This window comes from Bidens hawaiensis, unplaced genomic scaffold (assembly GCF_021521415.1).
Source record: "Bidens hawaiensis isolate Kalapana, Puna unplaced genomic scaffold, B.hawaiensis_p1.1 tig00001721_1, whole genome shotgun sequence".
Taxonomy (NCBI): Eukaryota; Viridiplantae; Streptophyta; class Magnoliopsida; order Asterales; family Asteraceae; genus Bidens; species Bidens hawaiensis.
Genome location: NW_027491098.1, coordinates 1,641,530 through 1,649,564, shown reverse-complemented (window position 1 = coordinate 1,649,564; position 8,035 = coordinate 1,641,530).

The window sequence follows — 8,035 nt, the reverse complement described above, 5'->3', positions numbered from 1 at the left end:
CACTCGAAATGGCGAATCTTGGCGATCGCCATAGGGTGCAACTCGGTCAGATGAACACCGTGCCTCTCAAGGACACGGTAAACAAACTTTGTCAACGGGAACCTAAGATTCCCGTAGACAAAGAATGCTGCATAAACCCCGATCTTGCCTCTGGGGGCATCGTACACGGTCTGATGGGGTTCAGGAAACTCAGGCTCGAAAGGATCGGGCATGAACTTCCTAATAATGTACCGGTACTGATCGCCGGGCAGAGCACACTGGCACTCACCAGCAGTACTCTTGTCATCGGCCGAAGACACAAGATCACGAGAAGACATTGTGCAGAAAAAAGAAAGCGATTTCGGGAAAATGCTAGCCTGAAAAGGGGAGTATTTGCCGGAAATCGCTAAAGAAGAAGAAGAGAAGGGTGAAAGTGTGGATTGCAAACAGCCCTCTCCCCCTTTATATACTAATCGCAATTAATGCGATGAATTTAATGCGGAGGAGAGAGAAATCGAAGGTGCAATGAAACTATGACACGTGGCATAAAGCAGGCTGGCAACAGCTGTTGACAGGACGTGTGCCAGTAATTTCGCGGCCACGCGCCCGAAAAATCGCGCCCACGCGCCTGAAAAAGAGACTGGAATGACCATATAATGTCACGTCACCATAACTTCCTGCACGTCCTGACACAGTCAGAAGAAACCGTCGCACGATGTTTCAGACGTTTGGACTGTTCCTATCTTTCTACCAACTCTTCGAATTTTGAAATTCAAAATTCAAAAAAGATTCAAAAGTAAGCGGGAAAACACCTCGTACCTTGGCAAACAAGTAACCGTAAGACGGATGCAGGTACAGTGTTAAGGCAAAACCCTTCACATACCTAGCACCTGCAGGGAATTGAAACCAAGAAAACCTTGGCAACCAAGTAACCATAAGCCGGATGCGGGTACAGTGTTAAGTCAAAACCCTTCACATACCTAGCACCCGCAGGGAATTGAAGCCAAGAATACCTTGGCAACCAAGTAACTATAAGACAAGTGCGGGTACGGTGTTAAGGCAAAACCCTTCACATACCTAGCACCCGCAGAGAATTGAAACCAAGAAGGATCTTCTAGGCAATGCTTGCGGATAGAGGAATAACATCCCCGCATAACGGGAACGTCGAGAATTATATTGTTTGAAACTCCGTAATGGAATTGGTGGTCTTAGCATAATTGATCACTATGTTGAAAACCACCAGAACCTCATGGAGACTATATACAAGTGAGACTCAACGCTCCTGCCTTGCGAGAAGGTTACATACCTACCCGCATCATACCCAAAGATCAAGCAAAAAAATCGGGAATTTTTGCAAGTGACACTAGGAAACCCGCGGGAAGAATCCCCACGGAGAACCTTAAAACTAAAAAGCCTTTTCAAAACCCCTTGCTCAAAGTCCAAAAGTTCACCTCACTTTATTAAACATTCATGAGAAGAACATTGGACTGGGGGGACTTGAAGAGGTAGGTCCCAGCAGAGCCCAGTTGGTCCCGCAAGACTCACCTTGAACAGGGACGTCTGCGCAAAGGCCATCTGCTTCCGCAGGACCCACCATGCTCAGAGAACCTTACGCGCAGTACGCAAGCTGTACACGCAGGGAAAGCCTCCCAATGGTGAAGTACCCCGCCTGTTCCCGCAGTTGCGGATACAAGCCATCAGGGAAGGCTACCCGCAGACAGCAGGGCTACACGCACAAGACAATAGATACTTCAGTAGTCACATGAAGGAATGAGCAAGACGGGAACAATCCCGCCAAAATGAGCCAGTCCGTATGATTCTGAAAGATCTTCTGTACTATACCTACCAAGGTATGGATAGGACAGACAATCTGACCAGAACAGCCCATGAGCCAATCACAGGGTGACAGCTCACCGACAACAGTACGAGGAGGAGCACCCTCTAGTACTGTTTGTCACTATTAGCCGCTGCCTACTCACCAACCCTTACTGCAGGGCGTGCGCAGCCTACAGTTGGTGAAATAGTGTTACTGTTGGCCGTAACCTATTCACCAACCAGCATGGCCTGCGTATAATCCACAGTAGGTAGGACGTGCATAATCTACAGTTGGAGGAATAGTGCAGCCGACATAGTTACTGTTGGCCGTAACCTATCCACCAACCAGTATGGCCTGTGCATAGTCCACTGTTGGTAGAACAGGAATACTATTCAGCCGGCTGTACCTTCTAGGAAACCTACCTTCGGCTATAAATACTCCAACATCTTGGAATGGTAAGATCATCTGCTATCCGGTTATCTAGCAATCTCTTAATATACACTTATATTCAGAGCAACCTAGTCTGATTCTCACGCCGGAGGGTGGTCACAAGGAGGAACCCCCCCCCCCTTCTCAGTGACGAGCTTACGGTGTTTGTTTTGCAGGTCCCCTGAAGAACAACCGTCTCTGTTGGACCTCATTCTCGTGGGAAACATTACTTAACCCCCAGATTATCTATAATCTGCACCGGGTCACTTAGTGTTTCTTCAGTGTGGAAGTTGGTAAATTTTTTGTATGAACTGAAACTAATTCCTAGAAAATATCCCTAAATTTCTACATGCATGTGGGTATTATCATACACCTTTGTTGATGTTTTTTATAACCACCACCACTAGCAGATATGGCCGTTGACTCTCTTTCTCTATATTTCTGACCACGAACCACCGCGGCATCGCCGCCTCTTCCGATGCGCAATTTTACCTTCATCCTTTGAAGATACTTCTCTTTGTTGTATTTGATTTATTATATGTTGTACATATTGGGCAGTCTTTGGATATTTACATCGGTTTCCACATCTCTGTAGGTATTATTGAAAACCGGTCTTGTAAAACTCACTAAGCGGCTGACCCCTTATATGGAGTACTCGACTTGTACTCGGACATGATAATCATATCATAAAATAATTATTGGATATTATATATATATGTTAATACAAGCATAATTCACGTCAAAATAACCATAATTCATATGAAAAAAAACATGATTCAAAAATTCATATTTTGTTGTTATTTTTAATTTTTTTACTAAAAAATAAAATAAAATTGGTGGCCGAGTTGACCTTGGAGGCCGAGTAATCCCAAGTACTCCGAATTTTGACCGAGTTGGACCTTGGAGAGTAATGGTGGCCGAGTTGAGAAAAGGCGACAAAGTTGATATCCGAGGACCTTGGAAGCCGATTTCAAGGACTTGGAATTCGACTTTTACAACACTGTTGGAAACCTTAGGTGTCGGTGGTTGTCCGCTAGAATTTTCCGGTGGCTCTAGTTAACTAACCTACTATTGTCGGGTTCAATTTGGAAATCCTAGGGGGGCAGTGGTGGTCCGGTGGATCTAAGCTACTGCTTCCGGGTTCTATTTTAAAACCCTAGGTGGCAGAGGTGGTCTGGTTTCTTTTATATAGTGAATTCAACTATAATTTTACAACGTCTTTCAATCTCACTATTGTACATAGTTAAAATGTCCCTCCTTTTGTCAAAGAACTTGTAGTTTAATATGTGTTAAAATGGCATCCCTCTCATATAGTTGATGTTCAAGTATCAAAGAGGACAAACCTATCGTTAAAATAAATTAATAACTGGTACGAACACTATCGCCATCACCATGGTCGGCGCTAGCATCATCATCACATTCAAGTTTCTGTAACAAGTTTATGAATCAGAGAGTATTATTTTATCAACCAAACACATCACATCACATATTTTGATGAAAATAATTTCAATTCTAATTTAAACTCCATTTCCTTAAAATTACAATTTGGTTTAAAGATTCCAATTTTAATTAGTTTCAAAATTTTATCAACAAAATGCCTTAAATAATTAGCCAATATTGAAGTACATAAAAAACTAAAATAAGCTAAGATATACACACTTTTTTATATAATTGTGATTTGTCATCATAAAATGATAAAAGAAAAAAGGATATAATTATTCATTAGTATGTCACCACATTTTTATACGGCCCACTAAAACAAAACGTTTATGAAAATGGGAAAAGAAAGGTCTTACTTTATATAACTCCCTGAAAAATATTTTTTTAAGGACTAAAGAATAGGGGAAAAAGAAGTTAAGGGCAACGAGAAGGCATGGCCAAGGAATCGGGCTACGTACGTTGTAGAATTTTGTGACTGAAAACTCGAAAGTAATACTAACAATTCATTTATTACTATGTAAGCATTAAAATTAAAATTTTGATTTTTTTATTATGAACGTTAATACGTTATTATATTTGGAATGGGGTTTCGAAAGCTAATTAAAAACTCATACGGAAATTTGTGCTCTGATTAATGAATAACAAGTTCGTCGGTATAGAGAAACAACAGTCTATTGGAGCTCAACGGTTGCGTCGGTGTTGATGCTCTTAAGATTTCGTACTTTAAGAGCAACAACGCGAGGTACGACGACTCGTCCATAAATTTAGACGAACCCAAAATTCCAAACTTTGCATTGTTGGTGAAGTTTGAAATTAAAGTTTGTGGTTGAGGTCTTAAGATGCAAACCCGTAGCAGACAACAATATATTGTAACTATACAAAAGAAGATTAATTAACATAATCATTGTAATACCGTAGGCAAAACCCATCTCAGTTGTGGACATAAGAGATTGTTAGTTCATAAGAAATTTTCTAACTTTTAAATCATAATGGGTATTAGGCTTAGTTAGCAGTGGAGCATAAGAAAACTCAATAAGTAAGCGTGCTTCGGTGTGAGTGTACGTGGATAGATGACACCCTAGGGAAGTCTCTATTGGGGCGAGCAAACAAAACCGTGAGCTCCTAGATGGACAATTCACCAAGGGCAAAATAGACAATATTGGTGGTACGATGGACCAAATGTTATAAATGGTATCATTAGAGTCACTACCCGTGCCATTCGGGATGGTGGTGCAAACCTTATAGAGAATGATGACTCCATACGAGGGTGATGGTAACGCTACAACAAAGATTAACATGACCCATTGTAATACTTTAGACAAATCTTAAATCACCATTTCATTTTGGATTTAGTTGGTTGAGGAGATGTTGAAAACTCCACAATTAAGCATTCTTACGTGAGACTAGTACCATGATGGACAACCTTTTGGGAAGTCTCCACAAGCACAACCTATAACAAAATTGTGAGTTCCTAAATGCGCTACCAATCAAGAATGTTTGAGTTCCTATGTCGCGTGAGAGAAAGGATTGTTTCACTAGAATGTTTGAATTTTGATGTTATAGGTAAGGTGACGGTTTGTAAGGGTTTGAAATTGTATAACGTTGTGGATGCCCTAACAATTAATAACAAACCACCCAAAACCAATTAAAACCATTCAATCGTTTGTTGCAAGTGCACGGTTTGGAGGATTTTATGGCGGACGTCATAAGCCGCGCTAGGTCATAAAACAATAGTAAAAGGTGGTCACAAAATTTGGTTAAAATCTAGTCGCAAAACGAAGCTATACCTCCAGTAGTATACCGCATTCATAACATTAGATATCAATCGTTAAAACAAGTCACAAATTTGGTTTGGAAAAAACATTTTGTGACCACCGTTCTCTGTCACAAAGTAGCCTTAGACTACTCCTATTTAAACACTAGGCTGAGTTTGAAACACTATTTAAAAAAATGCCTCAAAATTGGCCGAACCACTCGGGAAATCAAGCTAGTTTGCCCACCCACTTGCACATCACATGTCACTACATTATTGGTTCCCATTTTAATTTATTTTTCCTTTTCTTTTCATACTAATTAATTTTAACACTAAAAATGTTTTTCCTTAATAAGTTTTAAAAAAAATCTAAAAAGACCGTCTTGTTTAGTTTTTTTTTCGTGAAAACACTGGTATATTTTATTAAAAAAACATTACATCGCAAAAAAATATTTTTATAATAAAATAAATATTAATCATTACTGATTTACATTATTTGACACTTGTCAACTCCATATTGGTTTATAAGATTTTTCGAATAAAACTTATTATCTAAACAATCTAACATTATCTGATTATATAATTCATCATCGATACAAAATTCGTATTGGTTCATAAATATTTATTTAAAATTTTTTTATATTAAATATATATTGTTTATTTTAAATAAAGAAATTATTTTTATGTTTCTAAACACTTTAATATAAAAAACAAAAATTATTAATAAAAAAATAATTATAATTTATATTTATTTAATAAAAAGTAATGAAGTTTGGTTTACCAATGAAGGTTAATAGTTTGGTTTGTTGGATTTAGTTAGTAGAAAAGAAAGAAATTAATTTATTATTGAAAATTGAATTTGATTGGTTTATGAATGAGAATGTTCTTATACAATCGAAATGGTGGCCGTACATACTACAAGACAAAATTGAGTTAACTTGCCGGATTCTTACATTAAAATTGAGTTTGTAACAAATAATTACTCGTATATTATAACAAAATTGTAACAAACAATATGAACTAGAGTATAATAATCCTCTTCTATTTTCATAATTAATACTACCAAAATTACATTCTCCTGGATCAACAGGAAAACTTTGGAAGGAAGAAAAAAAATATTAAACATAATCGGCACCGGGTGGAGCCGGTTTAGCAAGGAAGGTTGGGTTGATGTCTCCAGGCATAACAATTACGATCTTCGGTTCCATTTCCGGTGTTAGTTCCACACGAAACTCAGCCACAGACGCTTTTTCTTGATCAGCCGCGCCATTTTCCGACGAGTTTGAAGCAGAAGAAGAATATGGCTTCTTGTATGAGCATATTAATATGATTAATGCACATGCTATTAAGGTCACCATCAAAGCAAGGCCTCCGAATAAATAAGGTATCGGCGAATTCCACGGTATTCCGGTGGCGGCCGCGGTGGCGTTGTGTGTTGCGGGTGTCATTTTAGTGTTTGTTGTATTTGTTTGTTTTTATTTGTATTTGTTTGTTTTGTATGCAATAAATATGTTGAATTGTGGTTGTATTTATACCAAGGGAAACCACCTTTGCTACTACAGTGCATGGATTGGGATGATCTGTTAAATGACTAAACTACCCCTAGTGCCCGTAGTGCTTGAAACAAGGTTTTTTTTTCATTCTTTTCTTTTGCTTTACGGTTTCTTTACTTGCTCATAGAGCACTACTTTCGGGGGTTTATTCATAAATTTAGCTAATTTTGTGACATCAATTTGTGCTTGCGTTTAAATGTGGAATAAATTGATTCTGAAATTAATATAAAAATATAAAATAAGCTAAATCTAGACGTACTTCTTTTTTTTAATAATAGTATACACTAACTTTTAAAAACTTTATTCCGTCTCTTATGATTGCACGCAACCCCCAAAAAGTTAAAAACAAAAACAGCTTACATTTATAAAAAAAAATATATGTTTGATATCATGTTATCATTAATAAATCAAAAGGTATACATGTACTCTACATTTGTATTTTCAAAAATACATAAAAGTTAAACAAACTACGTGATGTTGAAAATTGAAATTGATGACAACCTAGGGTGTGAATAAATTCTCTTAAAAGTAGAAGTAAATCGAGTAGATAGATGGATGTGTGTGTAGCCGTTAAATACAAGTATGCGAATATGTATGATGTCATCACTCAAGGTTTGATGTCTACTTATATACTCTTGGTTATTTTAACAATGAATCCAAACCATCCCTATTTATTTATCGATGATATAAACAAGGTTGTTGAGACCGGACCGGATCGGCAGGTCCAACCGGTCCAACTGGGATTCGGACCACCGACCGGTCCGGTTCACATAGTTCGCTCGGCTGTTTGGGAACCGGACGGTCCGAACTGGTTCGGCCGGTCGGACCGGAAAACCGGAGTGGTTGAACCGGTTTTCTATATAAAAAATATATTATTTTTTTTGAAAAATCATCTTTTAAGCTTGACCCGCCATTTTTTACCAAATTTGTTCAACCGAATCGACCAGTTGAACCGGTAGGTTGTTCGGTTTGGTGTCCAGTCCGGTTATATATAAAAACATTGGATATAAATCTATAATGATATAACGTAACTTTGATAATATATTTATTGCAAGCTCCTCTATG